This window comes from Neovison vison, chromosome 1, assembly GCF_020171115.1.
Source record: "Neovison vison isolate M4711 chromosome 1, ASM_NN_V1, whole genome shotgun sequence".
NCBI lineage: Eukaryota > Metazoa > Chordata > Mammalia > Carnivora > Mustelidae > Neogale > Neogale vison.
Window position 1 is genome coordinate 203,444,906 of NC_058091.1, and position 18,933 is coordinate 203,463,838.

The 18,933-nt window shown below is 40.0% G+C and overlaps 1 long non-coding RNA gene across 3 annotated transcripts in view; it reads right to left on the reverse strand.

Annotated features, from left to right (window-relative positions):
• The window catches only part of LOC122917689, a 412,577-nt gene that overhangs the window by 70,226 nt on the left and 323,418 nt on the right, over positions 1 to 18,933 (reverse strand). The window contains exon 5 of one of the 3 annotated variants that reach the window (XR_006386437.1): positions 18,455 to 18,530. The exons of the other annotated variants lie outside the window; for them this stretch is intronic. This is a non-coding gene — a long non-coding RNA (uncharacterized LOC122917689). Of the gene's footprint in view, positions 1 to 18,454; positions 18,531 to 18,933 lie in introns of those variants that run through there. 3 annotated transcript variants of the gene reach the window in all.

Below are 18,933 nucleotides of genomic sequence, written 5' to 3' on the forward strand. Positions count from 1 at the left end.
AATGTGAATTTATCTGAAAGTCCTGTGAAGAATCAGACTCAGTCCTACAAGTGACAGGAAGCCACTGGAGTTTGTTTCTGTGTTACCGTAATTGTCATTATTGTTTGTTTTTTTTATCAGGATGGTTAATTTTTTTTATATAGAAATGTTAGAAAATCAGCCCTGCCAAAGTATGTGAGCTGATTAGGGTTGCTGTGAACAGAAAGTTAGGATCACCAACAAGGCAAATACAACATTCCAGAAAAATGTTGAGAGCTCAAAGTAGGGCAGTGGCAGTGGTGATAGAGAGGAAGGGAGAAGAAAAAGAGCAATTTAGGAAGCAGGTCAGAGCAGGACTGGTGATTATTTAAATTCAAGGGATTAGAAGGAAAAAGTTGAGGATGCCCCAGCTTTCTAGCTGAAGTTAGGTCTGCGGCTGTGCCTACGAAAATCAAAAGTTATTCATTTCTACTTTAATACCGAATTTATTTTATTCTGGTCCCTAGTGAACAAACTAAATGACAGTAAGTGCCCTTTCCACTAATCTTCCAGAGGCCATGCAGTAAGACCTTTCAGGGTGGAACACAGAATCCATCATATTGTCACAATAAAGTCTCCAGGATCTTTATTGGTTAAATAGAAAAGTAACTTGAAAGAACGGACTGTAACTTTTCAGTGATGGTTGCCTGACCTAAACACCACCAAAAAATACCTACTGGAGCCTCAAAATAGAATTAGCTTTGCCTGTTCTGAAGTTGCTATTCATTATTCATTGTCTTCCTTTGTTTTAAAAAGAATTGGAATCTGAACGTTTGCAGTCCTCAATAAAGATCAGTATGTATTTGAAGATACTTGCTCCTGTTGGCTGCTGAGTATTATAAAGTCAGAAGCAATCATAGAGACTTATGCTTGCTCTATTTTCTCAGCAATGTGGAAAAGGCACATTGGCCTCTTAAATCCATATCCCAGGGATTAAAGGAAACTGGAAATGGTTTGACTCTTCACTGAATCTTCACTGCCATATGAGGCTGGCTGGAGATGGCACTCTGAGTTGAATTGGCACAGCTCCGCAGCATTGGAATGGTATTTTTTGACAGGGTTGGATGGCATATGTAGTTTTGTGTATTGTTCTTGTGCTTCTTAAATCAAATTGCCCAATTTAAGCCAAACAAATGTTCCATTCTCCACTGTCCCTTCAAATCATACCAATCCTTTGCTTGGTCAGATCATACCCCCGCCTCCCGACTGTGCTCTGCAGATTTTCCATGGTGCTGAAAAAAGGCTTTCATTATAATAGATATTAATAAAATAACACATTCAAGCATGCTTTCAGTATTTTTATTTATTTTGATTATATTATTCCTATAGTAGATAACTATTTAAATTTTTTAGTTAGTAAATGAGTCAACCTTATAAACCTATATATAATAAGTGACTGTATTTAAAAACAAAAGTAGGTCTCAGATCTCAAATCAGTTTCTGGATTGCTTTATATCCTGAAAGCAGTTTACCTACATTAATTTACTTTAATCAAAGAATGTCTAAATCACCACTGTGTCTTTTGTGCAAGAAACCGACTTGAAACACTCAGTGTTGGGCATTTCCTCCAACATTATGAGTAGGCAAGTCTTCAAACTACTGTTGGTGTGTTCTTTATTATAATCAGGTTTGACAAATTTGAGGACAATTACAGATAAACGTCTTATAATTTTAATCTTCTATTTGAACTCATAAAGGTGCCCCACTGTTATTATTGATCTAGATCATTTCTAAGATTTTCCATCAATCACTCAAATGTAAGACCTTAGTCATGCCCTAGTTCTCCCGTGTTCCTGGATCTCAGACTTGTGGGCTGACTCTACCAGGCAAATTTTTGGCAAAATTGGGCTCATGACTGATAATTCCCAATGTGTGGCACCACAAAGAAAATAGCTCCATTTTGACAGCCACATGGAATGACTTATGTTATTGGCATCTCACAAATCATACCAGTTGGGTGGCATCTAAGGTTATGTGAAGTCCTGCAGGAAGACAAGTCACATGATATAAAGAATATCTGGCCCTATAAAAAAATTCTAGTTGATAATCTAGATGTCTTAGAGCTTCAAAGTGGGATCAAAGAATTTGAACAATGAAATGTTAATGTCAGTGTTATGTTCTGAATGTTTGTGTCCACCCCCACATATTCATATGTTGAAATCATAACCCCAAATGTGACGGTACTAGGAAGTGGAGTCTTGGGAGGTGATGAGGTCATGGGGTAGAGTCCCCAAGAATGGGATTAGTGCCCTTAGAGACCCCATAAAGCTGTTTCTTCCATGTGTAGACACAGTGAGAAGATGGCTGTCTAGGAAGGAGGAAAAGGCCCTCGTAGGAGGAAGAAGGGCTTCATCAGACACCACATCTTCCCATGCCTTTATCTTGGACTTCCTGGACTCCAGAACTGTGAGTAATAAATGTTTGCTGCTTAAGCCACCCAGCCTGTGGTATTTTTGTAATAGCAGTCCAGACTGACAGTTGATGCTAAAGCAGGGCACCACTAGGGCATACACTATCTGGATTCCCACATTCCCATTCACCTTCCCTCGACATTTTGTGAGGTTTATATCATAAAGTGGACACTCCAGACTTCAAGGCCTTTTCCTACTTTACATTTCCTGGTGGGAACTGACCCTAACTGTACTCCATGTTCAGACTCTCTCCTGTGGCAAGTGCTCAGCAGATCTCTGCCCAGTATGAGGACAGAATATGCCTATGGGCCATTTACATTGGCAAAGCTCTCTATTCTTAAACCATAATGCTTGCTGCTGCTTTCTGGCCTCCAGCAGTTGGCTTTAGGTAATTCTTAATGTCACTTTCCTTTTTAAGGTCTCTCTTTGAGCTTTGACCTGTGGACTCTTTGGAGAATATTAGCATTGTTCCATCCTGTTTTAATATGATCACTTTTTCTAGTCTCTTAGATAACCAGAGAAGTAGGTAGGGGAAGGAGGTGGCTTGTTTTCCATTGCAGGCCCTAGAGCTGGTCCCTTTGGAAACAGATGAAAATTCTTTAGTCATTGGGTCAGCCTATTTTGCCTCAGATAAACTTTCTTGGATCTGAGGAATAAGTCTTTTATTCATTTTTAAAATTTAGTGGGTTTTTTCCCCCTGTGGTCAGTGTTATTCAGCTTCATTTTCTTCTCCTTATTTCTCTCTTTGCTTTTATATCTTCTCTGTAGCTCTGCTACCAGACCCTGCCAAGTTTCTTTATCAACTGTCTCTACAGCCAACTTAACTTTCTGAGCCAATGGTGTCAAAGCAGAATGCATATGGGTGCCGTCAATCTCACATGGTGCAACTTGGAATTAATTTCTGATGCCTACCAGATATTTAACCCATGAGCAGAGTAAAACTTGGGTGGCCTTATAGTCTCTAAATTGAAGTGCTCTCTCTTTAACTCTCTATTTCTCTTCCTGCTATTTTAATTCAAATGGAAAGCCTCAGAGTCTACCTACAAGCAAGGCATATCTTCTGCATTCTCCCCACCTCTTACCTATCTGCCTTCTAAGGCTTGGGTCCAACCGTATATCCCAGCCTTACTTGTTCATGGTCTAACACCCTGCCCAGCACTTGCTAATCCCTGGCTTCTTATCCCTTCAAATCACTGTCTGCTCTGGTCCTGCCCTAAAGGAGAGGCTGTCTTCAAATCCAAAAGCAACTGTCAGAAAACTCTCTAGCATTCCCTGTGCACAGAACAGCCAGCGCTCATATTTGCTGAGGCCCAACATAACCTTGGACCATTTCCTCTGGGCACTTTGCCTTCACCCTAGCCAGATATTTGAACCAACTTGGCCAGTGCCCTTTTGCCCTAGTAAATGAGTTTCTGTATGGTTCAAGCTCACTGCCCTCCCTTCCATGGCCCTGTAACCAAACCAAGCTTTGGTTTGGCCCTCAAACCAAAGCTCATGTCATATCATCACATCCATCTAGAACCTATGTCGTCTCTCTGCTGAATTCACTTTTCATTAGATACTAGCTGATAACCTGCTTATTTCTTCTTTACTCTTACTTTTTTAAATGAATCCTTCCCAGCTCCCCTTACCACACAACACAATCTAGTCCAATAGAGAACATCTTAAAGAAACGTTGGTTTCAGTGTTGTTAAAGCTCTTTAACAGGATACGCTTGTATCACTATGGCTTTAGAAGTTATCTTGCTTCCTCAGAGCTCAAACTTGACTTAAGTAGAGTTAATATTTATTAACAATTCATTATTTGCTAGTCACTGGGCTCATCATTCAATACTTGCTCAACTTTCACAATGTCCATGTGAGGGGGATACCTTTTTAACCCCACTTTCCCTGGAAGAACATTAGACTTGGAAAGATTAAATAACGTGCCTGTGGTCAGCACGATAATAAGTGAGAGAGTCAAGACTGGAACACTGAATTCTTGGTCTTATCCTCAGTTACACTCAGTATTGCATGCCATGAAAGAAGTGTTCCTCCTTATCCTTTACAGCCTTTTAAGTCCCATTTAGGTATCCGTTTCCCAGGAGATAATTATTTTACTCATTCATCAAAGATTTTCTGAGCACTTAGTAAGTGCCAGTGACTGTTCTAAGCCCAGGGGAAGTATCTGTTAACTAAAGAGGTAGGATTCACTCAGCTGCACTCAGGTATAGAGGTAGCTCTTCTGATTTATGGGAAAAATCTTCTCCAAAAGGAGATGATCAGTGTGATGAGGAAGGTTAGGCCTCTCCACAGCAGGCTCCAAGCACGGATGACCATTTTGTCATCCCCTGTGGCCAAGGCATTCACTACAACTTCTGCATTTGGTCATAAATGGGGGCATTTTATTTTTTTCATTTTATTTCTTTTTGGTGTTCCAAAATTCATTGTTTATGCACCACACCCAGTGCTCCATGCCTTATGTGCCCTCCATAATACCCACCACTAGGCTCACCCAACCCCCCACCCAGTGGGGGCATTTTAAATTAATCTACCCAGAATTTGGAATGTCAGAACCAGAAAGAATAACAGAGGTGGTCTTGTTTAACTGTCTTCCTATAGAAATGAAAATAAACATGCTGAGAAGTTTACTTTTCAAGATCACATAGGTGTGTAATGAAAGAATCACTTCTTAAATAGTTTTCCTAACCCCCAACCGGTGCTTTGATTCATACATCACATGGTGTTCTAAGGAAACGATGGGGTACATCTTGAAGCCAGAGTTTCCATGGCTATAGGCAAAAATCTCCTGACCATGGATCCACTTCTCAGAACAAGCATCTTCATTGAGGCCACGGCCCATGAAGCACTTCCAAAGGTTTTCAGAGTGGTATCAAACAATCAGGTAGTGGGAACTATGGAGATTTATAGGACCAGCACGTACTACTACCGCTTGTAGCCAGTGGTGTATGGACTTAGTACCCATCTCCTGTTTGAAGTAGGAAAGGAACCACAAAGTTTAGAGAACACTCTCTGTCCTGTTGAGCCTGCTTATTCATCAACATCCTCACAGATTTCTGTTCCAGACCCTCCTTCAAACCCGCCTAGGCAGCAATCTTGGGGTTTGCCATTGAGAATATTAGGTCAGCATGAACTGAGTTCTGAATCTTCACCATACTCTCCTTGTAGCAGTTTTCCACATTTGCAGTTTATCCTGGTGCTTAAGCGTATATATTCTCCTTGCCTCCCCCACCCCACCTCTTACAGTGTGAAGTTAGTTGCTTTGTTTATCCCTTCTGACACACTAGCTTTGTGCTATATTTAACTCCTGTACATTAGCATTAATATCCAGCTACACAAGTGAAGTTGCCGCTGTGCATTAACTTCCACCAGGTACAATAGGGGTTTATTCGGCTAATTCCCTTTGGGGATAAGGAAACAGATGCAAACACAATAAGAAAAGGGTTGAATGTTCTCTCCACAGTAGACAGAATACAGATCTTTATAAGATTTTTGTGTGCATGAGTTTATTCTTTTGCTTTTTACCTACTTTTTGCCTTTGGTTTTGGCTAGCACACAAAGCAACTTACAAAAAGGAAGGCTGACAACATAAATGTTCCCCTGAAAAGAACATGCTCTTAACATAAAAAGAAACACAAAAGACCAACAACATAAGTTATTCCTCTAAGATTTCCAGTTGCCTAGAACAGTACCTGGTACATAGTGGTGCTCAAAAAATTAATGAATAAAACCACATGTGACTTCTTGCTTTCTGGATAGTCTTCCTTTAGCTGGACAGGAATTCTGCCTATGCTGAGAAAGTCAAGATGGTGAACCAGAGAGATGATATAGTCATTCCAGGATATTTATTTTTTTGGTCCAATTGCATTTTTTCTTTCTTTTTAACTTTTGATTTGTGAAATTCGCCTCTTCCATTTTTCTCCTCCTCCTCCTCACCTTCTTCCTTTTTAAAATACCAGTCTCGCCTTTCATTTGCCTTTATTTGTTGAAGCACTCAGACCACAGTAGGGTTGGTTTTTGGTGGCTTTTTTTTTTTTTCAGGTACAATAAATCCCTGCTTCATTAGAACAAAAACGGATGTATTCAAGGAGTTTTTTATCCAAGTAAAAGACACCTTTTTTTTTTTTTTTTTTGGCTTGACTTTGTGAGAAAGGGAATAACAAAAAGCAGTATTTATTTGATCCTTAGGTGGTAAAAATTTATTTAAGTAAACAAGGTCACAGTTTTATTCAGTTAAGGAAATGGGAATGGTTTGTGGAAGAGGAGAAGGAGGGAAGCAGAAGGGAAAAGGCATTGGGATGGGCAGAAACACTCATAAGTAACCGGAAAAGGTGAGAAAGACAAGTAGACTGGAAGGAAAGTGGGCCAGAGACTGAAAAATCCATGGAAAGAGAAAGGTTCCAAAAGGAAGGGAGTTCTGTGTGTACCCTCAAAGGTCTTTTTGCAGAACTTCTATGGGGAGAGCAGGGCAAATGTGGAGTGTGGTGTTCCTCTCTGCTTCACATCCACCAAGAACACAGGAGCTGTTCTCTTTTTAAAGCCCCAGATCCCATCTATGAATCTTACTTCCACCCTCTTGGTCCTTCAGCTGCTGTAGGGAGGAAGCCAGCTGGAGCGAGAGGAGGCTTCTAGGATGATATCCAAAGTCAGAGAACTCCGTGCAGAAGCTGTTCTGCCTATTATAAATGAGAGTAACTCAACTGAGGGACTCTCCGCTAATAAAAACCTAGCCACCAACGAGAGGTCTAGCCATAGTGTACGTGGAGAGTGACACCCAGCCTGTGTCTACTCTAACTGATCAATGTCGATGCTTTATTTATAAATATTTTAAGTATTACTAGCTACCTTAGGATAGCACTGAAAAAAAATGAAATTATTTTAGAGCACATGTACTTCTAATTTTTTTAAATATGTCAGTTTAAACAAATTTGTTTCATTCAATCATTTATCCAAGAAATGTTTATTGAGTGCTTATTATTGCCAGACAGTGTGCTAAGCAACAGGAAATAAGGCTTGAGATTGAATTGGTAACCTGATCTGCGGGTACTTTGTAGATGGATCATTCTGAGGGATTTAGCAGGGAGGGGAGATGGGTGAGCCTGGTGTTGGGTATTGAAGAGGGCATGGATTGCATGGAGCACTTGGTGTAACACACAAACAATGACTCAGGACACACTACATCAAAAACTAATGATGGAGCACCTGGGTGACTCAGTTGGGAAGCCACCTGGGAAGCCTCTGCCTTCAGCTGGGGTCATGATCTCGGGGTCCTGGGATTGAGCCCCACGTTGGGCTCTCTGCTCAGCAGTGAGCCTGCTTCCCCCTCTCTCTCTGCCTGCCTCTCTGCCTTATGATCTCTCTCTGTCAAATGGATGAATAAAATCTTTAGGGGAAAAAAAAAACTAATGATGTACTGTATGGTGACTAACATAATACCATTTTTTTAAAAAAGTTATATTTTGTTCTGCTTTTAATAGGGAGCCAAAGAAGAGTTTTAAACAGGGAAGTAGTGTAGTAAGATTTCTACTCAGAAACATCACTTCACTATCCCAGTGTAGTTACTGACTACTTTAAATGCTGTTGCAATAGTAGAGGTAAGAGTGGTGATCAGTTTAACCAAATGTGCAACAAAGGAACTCAAGAGAGACTTAAAAAGGGAAACAATAGGACATGGGGACAGCTTCACTGTTGAGTGTTAGAGGGGGCAAAAGGGGCAGGATGGTTCTCCGATGCCTGCATGTAATGTGTGGAAGGTATGTATTACTTCAGAAGGAGAGATCTAGTCAGGGGGAGAGAGGAGAAAGGAAGCGGAGAAGAGCAGAGTGCCGCAGACAGAAGTGAGAACCAGGAGGCACTGAGCTGAAGGCTGAGGAAGGTATGTAACAGAAGAGGGGGAGAATGTACAGGCAGAGTTAGAAAAGAGAATCTGGACAGAGCAGTAAAGTTCTGAGTGATTCAAAGAGTACAGACTTTTTTTTTTTTTTCCAGACACTGAAATAGACAGCATGATATAGTAGGAAGTGGGTAGAGTTTTGAGTCCAACTGATATGAAATTAAAACAGCTGTCACTTACTTGGTACAAGATCTTACAAAAATTACTCAACAATTCCCAGATTCTTAAAAAAAAGTATAAAATGGAGATAATATGTTGTACACAGGATTGTTCTGAGTACTAAAGTTTATAATATGTTGAGTGTCTAGCACTATTCTAGAATCTTCCTTCCCTGCTTCTTTTCTCTTTAGCATTACTCTCCTCCAAGCGGTCTTCTGAGCTCATTTCAAAAAAGAGGTTTGATGAGACTAGAACCCTGTTTATCATCTTAGCACAACTTTATCTACAGAATAGAAGTCACAGGCGCTTACCCTTTTAGCCCATCTCTCATCACTTTGTTACCTCATTCCAGCTGTACCATATATACAGCATTATCTTTCATATCTTCAAGTCTTTGAACAGACTGCTTCCTCTTCCTAGACTGTCCTCATCTAGTTCTCTGACTACATAAACCTTTATCAACTTTTTAAGACTTAAGCTCAAGAACAAAAACCTCCACATACATGCCTTAGCCTGATCCCTAGTTTGCAGTAACCTCAGATGGAACTGTTAAGGACTTCGAGAGAGATAAGGCACAGTGTGGTGGTTAAGAACACGGGACACTCGAGTAGGACTGTCTGGATTCGAATCCCTTTCACTGGTCATTACTAACTATAGGATCGTGGACTACTTAAGCTCTCCATTAATCAGCTCCTTTATTTATAAAATGATGATGATAAAAATAAGACACACATCCCAGAGATGTTATGAGAATTGAGTTAATACAAATGAGATTAGACCAATGTCTGGCACATATTAGTAAGTCTTCGTTTCTCTTGACTTATAACTTTTAAGGATCTTAGTAGCTGAAGTTATATGTTTCCATATACCACTTTGTGCATATATATAATTAGCAGGAGAAGAACCATAGGTAAGTAGAATTCATGAAAGCTCCAAGGTAAATCTGCATCCTATATGGGCTCTGAAATCGACAAGAGTTCCCTCTCATCTCTGTGGTCTGAGCTCCCTCTCCAACATGCAGTCCTCTCAGAACAAGTAAGGCAGAGCAGAGCACTTGGGGATGAGACTTTGTTTTTAAACAAGGAGTTTGAGCATAGATACTAGTGATGCCAGTCAATAAGTATCCTTTAAATACCTACTATGGTTGAGTCACTGTTCTAGGTACAGTGAGGTCAACCCCTTTTATTCAGAGCTGTTTAAAATACCCTAAGATGATGTTGATTTCCCATGATTTGGGGCCTTAAGGGATCCTCCTATTAGGACCAGGAAGGCTCTGGACTTGTTTTTTTTTCCCCTGCCTTGATTTTTTTCCTTCCTTCCATCCTTTCTTTCTTTCTTTCATTCTTCCTCCCCCCCACCCCAAACAGAGCACTCTTACCAATGTGTGTAGGTACTATGGTGATAGTTGCTATATAAATACAGGAAGAGAGAACAGGAGAGGAGGAGGAGATAACTAACTCAATTGTATGCAGCTTTCTTTTAGAAGAAGAAAGGTTCTCCTTAATTTCATTCCTTCCTCCAAACATGCAGAAAAGGGTGCTATGAGAGACATCCTGAAAGTCAGCCCTAGAACACAGTGCTGACTCCAAGACAGAGTCCACTCAGTTCTTACACCTGACTGTGCAAAGCAACCTACTTCCCCTCCTGCTTTTCCCTCTTTTTGTAAATAATTCTCTATAAATGGGAAAAATGGAGAGCAAGTCTTTCAAACAGTTGTCATAAATTAGAATAAATTGCATTAATTCAAAATGTAAAACTAGGAGAGCCAGGAGAACATGCAACATATTTTCCCCAAATAACACTGTGAACAAGCACAAGTGTATACTTTGGGCATATGTATATCTTTCTTCTGACTGACAGCCTGAAGGATAGTCCATGTGATTTTTGTGTTGCTGAGGTGGAAACAATCTTTATTTGGATTGAATAGCAGAGTAAACAGGAATGAATAAGAGACACAAAAGTTTACAGTACAGATGGTTTTCTGATTCTTTTTTAAAAATTGTATGCGTTCTCAGTTAAAAGCACATTTGCCTTTTGTTCTAGTCAACTGTCCTAGAGACTTTTCATGGTTACACACCAGAAAAATTAAAGGTGATCAGTAAATCATGTTCTGGGTTTAATAATGTTATGCAGGCTAAATGCACAGAAGTTTATCTTCTTTACTTTTTAATCTGAAAAAGTTAAGGTTTATCCTGTGGAAGTCATAAAGGAAACTAAAAAACTTAGTTTATTATTTTTTTTATCTTAGCTTGTTATCACTAAGAAAGATATCATTTACTCACAGTGTATGTGTACACATATACCCATGTTTATGGGGAGAACGGGTAAAAGATTTTGATGATTCAAGGAAAATAATAAAAGGTATGCCAAAAGTGGTCTCCAGAGACACAGAAGAATTTGATTAAGCTATAATTATGCCCACCTATAACAGGGTACACCTGTGCAGCAAAGCGCTGCCTTCATAGAATTGGAAGAACATTTTCCTTCTCACACAGTTATCTGGCTCTGTCACCAAATGAACTTCTTTGGGTGACACAAGGAAGGGATGCCATCTGTCTTCTGTTGACAAGGCTGCCTTACCTGTTCTGGGAGGCAAAAGGCTATTCCGATCGAATGATCTACAACTTTATGATAGTAATGTTAAATGTAAAATAAAACACCAGTGCCTAAATACTTACTCAGCATTTTTTGTTTACATGATTATGGCACTGAATCATGGTTTATCTTTTAATCTGTGTCAAACATTACCTTTATCGCCAACATTTCTTGACCACAGCATCTAGGGCAGTTAAAAGGTCTAACTCGGGCGTTTGAGAGATAAGTGGACACACACACAGGTCTGACTTTCAGGCTCATCCTTGATTCTGCAGGGTCTTCTGCCTGCCTTGAAAAGACAAGTTATGGCTCTCAAGGGTGCTCTAAATCTGGAACAATTCCCACAAAACAATCAATGGCAAATCATTATTTCTTTCCTTTTCCCAAAGAACAGGATGCACAGAAAATAATGCACATGTAGTAAAGAGTTGAAAGCCTAATGGACATAGGAAACTTGCCGCCCCTCCAGATCAGCACATCAGGCCACCAGATACCAGTCTCAGGCAGGAGTTAGTCATCATCTTCTTGCATGAGCCACACTCTTCTCCCAGGATTGATGCATCTTCTTCCCCTCTACATAAAGAATTAGCTGAACAAAGTAAAAATGAGAGGACTCTGGGCCCGCAGATGGCTGACCAGCTGTTTCTGAGTGACTCCCCATGAATCAGTGCCTCATCTGAGCTTTACTGCTTCCATGTTTGGGGGGCCAAATAGTCTGCATTTTGGAAAAGTAGTTCATGGAAAATAATACAGCAAACTAACATTTATAGAAAACCACAGTAATCTTGTAACAAATGTCCTAAATTATGTACTCAAAAGCAGATCCAATTTTACCCAAGGTTCTCTGTCTACAGTGCCTGTAGGTTTATGTTGTTGTTTATAACTGCAGCTCCTCCAAACCCCCAACCCAAGTGCCTCTTTTTAAATGATTTACCACTTTATATAACATACCACACAGAATACAAAATTTCAGCTTGGCGAAGAGGCCAGGGGGTGGAGGTAAAGGATTTAAAGGGCTTTACTTTTCTGTCCCCTTTGGAGATTCATCTTCTATATTTTCATTCAGTTTGATGGTAAGATTAATGCTGCTTTTTAAAGCTTCCTGGTTCCCTTTTAAACAACACCGTTTTTCAGTGCTTAAGTGCAATGTTGGGGGTATTGACAAAATAAAAGCAGAATGGAACTTTACATTCCAACCTCTTCCATTCTCTTTCAAAGCGGAAGTTTCTGGCAAGACAAGAGCTTCACTGAAGCCTTTTCCTGGTTGTTCTCTTTAATTTTAGATGATTGTTTGATGTGGATCTCTCTAAGAGAATTTATTTTAATACACAGAGGAACAGAGATAGCTCCAAATGCCTATTATCAGGAAAAAGGCATTACATGTGATGGGAGAGTAAGAAACCTTCTGTGATCATTTTTATTCAATGAAAGCCATTCCTTTGGGTGGGAGAGTCAAATGCTAGTACCCACACATGCTGCATGCATACCAGCACGAGCCAGAGGAATGCAGATTTCTGTATCTGAGAGCAGCTGCTAAGTGAAATGGAACGTCCAACAGATGGCTGCATTGTCATTGTTGGGGGAGGAGGAGAAGGAGCTATTTTGGTTTTTCTGTTGAGTGTGTGTGTGTGTGTGTGTGTGCATGTGTGTGTGTGCATGTGTGTGTGTGCGTGTGTGTGTGTGTGTGTTTAATAGGATGTGTTCTTCACTACCTGGATCTCTCTGGTATTTTCAAGGGCTTTTATTCACTTGGAATATTGAAACTAGAACAGGCATTAGAGATCTTGACATGTAATGGAGAAGGAGAGAGATCAAGGACACAGCTTGTTAGAGCCAAAACCAGAACCCTTTCATTAGGGCCATACCACAGAGAAGTCATGCATTCTACTTACTTGAGTATTGTTATTTAACACCAATACCAAAGCTCAAGAGAATGAAATGCTAGATCAGATGCTAAATCCTATATAGTCTGAAAACTATGTGAATATTGTTTTCTTGAGTTGGAGGAAATCAGAGGGGGAGACAAATCATGAGAGACTGTGGACTCTAAAAAATAATCTGAGGGTTTTAGAGGGGAGGGGTGTACGAGGCTGGGTGAGCCTGGTGGTGGGTATTACGGAGGGCACGTATTGCATGGAGCACTGGGTGTGGGGCATAAACAATGAATTCTGGAACACTGAAAAGAAATTTAAAAAATTTAAAAAAAAAAAAAAAACCACGAGGGAGCCCAACAAATTAAAAAAAAAAATTCTATGGTGGAAAACTAAAAAAAAAAAAAAAAAAAAAAATTCTATGGTAGAGTTGCCTTGTAATCTTCACATTGCAAGAAAGAACTAAGATGCTTTACAAGCAAAGTCATATCAAGTCTATATTATATATTTTGTTAGATATTTGGGACAACATGACCAAATTTAAATAACATGCTATAGAACACCATAATTCTACAGCAGTTTCATATTTCAGATTATAAGGAATTAAATTTAATAAGTCAAAGCTTTCAAAAGCCATGGCTGAAAGGCAAACAGAAAAGTGTTGAGATCCCATCATGACCTGTCTGCAAAAGGTCTCCATCCCCCTGATGATGAGAGCTTTGGGTAAGCTGTACAGTCACATGGCTCACCCATTGGTTCATGTTTTTTTCCAGAAATAGAATCAATAGAGAACAGACAAACCCACAGTTGCCAGTTTGTACAGTCTTGTGGTTTCTGTCAGGGGCTACAGACTCGAGCAGGTCTACCAGATAATGAAGGCAAACTATTTCAGTTCCTGTGGGTCCAGAGCGCCTCAGCAGAGTTCTGGTTTCAAACAAATGAATAACAAATTAAAAGGTACAGTAAAATAAGGGGGTGGTTAAAATATATTAACTAAAATCGATGGAAGAGAAACAGAGTTAAAATCGCTGCATTCTCAGCAATAGCCTGTGATGCATTTTGTTAATCTCTTAAAATTTATGTTAAAAGCCTTTTAACAGAAAGTCAATATATTTGGGTGGTGGAGCAAGTACGTCATCCTGTACCAGTGGTTGCATTAAATATGATACAGAGGCTCCACTGTCTGTAGGAAAAGAATAGGGGGTCCATCCGACGGAAGTCCCACCTCAAAGAGACCAGACGCTTTTCCCAAAACAGTCTGTGGAGCCAAGCCCAGTATTGTGCTCTCCTCCTCTGCCTAGGTTCCCCGCTGACGTCAACTATAGTCCTGGAAATGAAACAGGATCAGAATACCAGAGGCATAGCCTAATAATAGAGCAAAAATGGAGAGCAGATGGAAAATAAAGCTTCTCGATAAAGTGAGACCTAATGTTATAAATTTGTTCAGGGAAAGAAAACAACAGCAGCAAAGCAAAAAGGCCTGCAAGCAGACTTATTGGTGCTAAAATTCTGGAATATGGCTGACTAGAAAAACACCTAGATACTTAGAAACCTTCCAGAAAATGACAAAAATGGACAGGAAAGCCGGGAGTAATCAGTTTTTGTATTAGTTTGAAACATGGCTACTAAATGTGCCCAGGGGTGAAAATGACACCAAACTAAACTAGAAAACTAAAACAGATGATTAGCAACTTGTTTCACCCATGAGTTGTACATAATTTCATCCACTGTATTCGCATCCCACCTAGAACAGTCTGCGTAACACAGGCATAAACTCTAATCATGGCAATTAAATGGTTTAGGTCCAAAGTACAAGTTTTTGAAAAGGGGTCCTGTCATACCCAGAACTCCTAGAAGTGGTCTCATAATCTACTTGCCCCTGCACTCCCCACTGTGTGTGTCTGTGTGTGTGTGTGTGTGTGCGCGTGTGTGTGTAGTCAGAGTCATCAAAGGCTACTGTCTCTCTTTGTGTGGCTATGAGATACTCAAACATTCCACTTACTTTTCTGAGATGAGCAGCAAACTCTTGAAATAAACCTCATATTAATTTTTACTATGTGTACATTTTTACAGAAGAGAGATTTTTAAATCTTAATAATCTTACTTATTCTTAATAATTGGATTTATGTTATTTTTTATATAGACAAAGAAGGCCCAAAGGCATTAATATTGAGATACAATTTCAAACTGTAAATACATGTTTTATCAGGAAATCATGATAGAATGTTGAAGATTTCTATTTGATAGCATTCTTCATTTTCTTATGAGAATGAGCTACTCGTTGGAAAAGCTGATGAGGTCAAGTTTTAGAACAGAGCTGCATTTTCTCTTACTTTTGCTGTTCAACCCACTAACGGGTTTGGTGGGGGGAAAGCCAGTTTTTAAAAATTGTTCACATTTTTGGCTTATCACGCTAACGGTTTCTGGGTTCTGTTCTCTAGCATCCAGAAAAAGAAATCTTGTTTCTTCAGGTAATCTTCTAGGTTCTGCCTCTTCAACCTCTTCACTCTGCCTAGCCAACATTTTTCTTTGAGTCTGATTCTAGCTCTGCTTGATCTTGTGAACTTGACATTTCACACCCTCCCACACTCCCAGGGGAACTCCCTCACCTTGGACTCCAACTTCAGTCTGCTCCTCACCCTGTGGCTGAGCAGAAGCCCAGTCCATCCCTTGCCAGGCCTCTTGCCCTACCCCAGGAGAGAAGATACTGGATACCCATCTCACGGTGGAAGGCCCCCAGCCTGAGAGATCACAATGAACTGTTCTAAAGTAATGAGCCACGATACAGTATGAAAGGATGGAGGTATGGAGAAAGGAATCACAGACTTTTAGAACTAGAAGACACCTAGAGATCAGTTATTTTACAGGAAAGGTGAGTGTTACTCAAACTCAGGTGATAATCCAGAATTTCTACAAGAAGAGGGTGATAAAATGTATATAAAATGTTTTATAAACTATATAGCACTATACTGTATGCATAAAAACTCAGTGTTTGTCTTCTAGTTAGTATGTTTGAGAGTTATTCCAGAGATGCTGCCATTACTCAAAATGTTTTAAATCGCGTCTTTAAAATTGTCATTTGAGGCAGTTAAGATTGTCACTGTACAGTCACATCTTGTTCTTATCAGTAAAGGTATTATCCAGGGCTCAGACATTCATCTCAGATTTGATCTTAAATGTCTTCGAAGGCAGAAACCATGTCTGTCTTGCTCCTTGCTCCTGGTATACTGCCTGCCACTTAGTAAGCACCTAATAATTATTTGTTCAAGGAGTTTTATTTTTTTTAAAGATCTAACCCACCCTCAGAGAATGATGATTTGCTTTGATTGATAGGCAAAGTCTCTAAAGACATTTCAAAAGAGAATTTCCCAAATAAAATTATTTTTGAGCTGTAACACTGCTGTTGGAAGAAGTTCAAGGCTATTCATTAGAAGGGGACAACATTCATTGTATTTACACATCTGTGTTCTGGCTGACCTGTTTACATTGTTGAATTTATTTATATCTCACCTTCAAAAAAAAAAAATGAGCCAGATTGAAAAACAACAAAAATAAACCCATAATAACAATAATGTTAATGAAAAGCCCAGTACTGTAATTGTGTCTCAGATATATATGACAAAAAGCAGCCCACAGGGTGGGTTCCTTATGTGTGGTTAGCTAAGGAGTGACAGTAAGTAACGAGAAATAGAGAACAAATGAGACTCACCCAGTCTCAAGCACATGTCTGCATGCCATCTGGCCCTTGTTCCCTGTTGAGTAAAAGAGTTACTTACAGCTACTAAGAATGCAGTCATAAGGAAACATTCTGGGGGGACGGGGGTGACAAGATTCCCAGATTGATAACAACTGCCCAGGAAGAAAGGCATCTGCAGGCGTCACGATAACCGATCATCACTGTTAGCGCTAACAGGTAAAGTCAGTTTCAAGGATTCCACGTGACACATAAAAGAGGGAACAGTGCCGCTCCACTAGGCCGACGTTTCGTTTGAAGAGGAAAGAATGAGCACAATACTGAGTGGGGAAGGTGTGTTAATCACAAGACAAAGTTGTCCACCTTTCTCTCTTGGCAGTTAGTCTCAGGAGAGTCTAAGAGTAGTAATTTTACAATTGTTTTAAAACCCAGTAGGCACACAGAAAAAGTCCACTCCACACCACAAAAACATGAACTTCCTCCTGTATTTTGACTAGCTCCAGCCTACAGCATCCCAGCCAGGCTAAGGTGAGGTTATACGTTTTATGACTCCTGTTGGCCTTAGGGTTTGATTAGTAATTGCTCATTGAACATGTTTACTTCTTCTTTTTACTGCCCTCTGAAACACTGAATTAAGAACATTTGAGCAGATCCAGCGAAAAGCACAGCAAAATGTGGTACTTCATAAAAATGAAACCAAGGAGTACTCAGAAGAAGAAAAAGAGAATGCTGAATTTCTCACCAGGCCACCGGCTTGCTCATTTTGCAGCCACTTTGGTTTTGATGAGGACCAGAGTATGGGTGTCATTCCTGATGTGTGGTATCCACAAGAACAGTAAGCCATTTCTTTTCTAGAAATGTTATTCCAGTGCCATAATAAAAAGGAGGAAGTATTACTGGAATTCTGAAGTGATTGAAAATTTGAGCTCTGTCCTTCAGCTAAGGAGGTAATATCAAAGGCAGCTTCATGACTGCTTTTCTGTAGCCAAGAGAATTCACGGTTCAGTGTCACTACCTTAAATCCCATCCGAAGCCTTAACCCCAAGATTGGGTTCCAGTACAATCTCCACAGTGCATCGAAAGTACATTTCTAACCTGCAGATCTAATTCTATAACACACAGGTTAAAATTCTTTTATGTCCTCCATGTTGCTGACTGAAGTCTGCTTTCTAAGCTTAACCAATGAAGATTTTTAAAGAACTGGCTCTCTCTCATATTTCCAACCTCACCTTCTCTAATTCCTCCATTTAGTGTGTAAGCTCCAGCCACAAAGAATTAGTTAGTCTCCAGAATCCAGGATTCCACTGTGTTCACTTACACCTCTGTTCTCTCTGAGGAACACATACTTTCTTTCCCCTCATTTTCTAGAAAACTACTATTCATTCTTCAAGACACAGACTCTCACATTCTCTTTGAAAACTTTTGCCATCATTCTCACTTTCAACCCTAATCGTGCAGACTCAAATACTGCTGTTTGCAATTCTAAAGAGTACAAAATGTTTTGAGCCATTTTGACTTCGCCATTTTGACTTTGAGGGCTCTTTGGGCCCACTGTGATAATAACCTTGACTTTCACTTCCAAAAGGACAAAGGACATGAGCATGTATATCCAATTCAGCTAGATCTCCGTGGCTGTTCCCTCTCCCCGCTACAGGATGAGGACCTGCTTGAATAAGATTTGGTTTTAATCGCTATGTTAGGCTCTGTGGGCTGCCATAACAAAGTACCATGGACTGAGTGCTTAAATGACAGAAACTTATCTTCTCACAATTCTGGAGGCCGGAAGTCCATGTTCAAGGTGCCAGATGATTTGGGTTTTGGTGAGATTCTCTTCCTGGCTTATAGATAGCTGCCTTCTTGCTCTATCCTCACTTGGCCTTCCCTCAGTACCTGCGACATGGCAGGGGGAGAGAGTGAGAGAGGACAAAATGAGAGGGAAAACTTGTTCTCTGGTATCTTTTCTTTTCTTTCTTTTTTTTTTTTTTTAATGAAAACACTAATCCTATCAGTTCAGGGGTCCACACTTATGATATCAATTAATCTTACTTAATTAATCCTACATCCTTAGAGGCCTGATTTCCAAATAGAGCCACACAGGGGGTTAGGGCTGCAACATATGAATTGGGGGAGATAGAACCATTCAGTCCAAAACAATCATCTTGTGCTTCCAGTACCCAACAGAAGTCCCACTAATGCCTGTAAACATTTGTGCTATGATTAAATGCCATACCACAGAAAGAGAGAATGAGGAAAACTGGTCAACTCATGAATCAATCTAAAGTATGTACTCAGT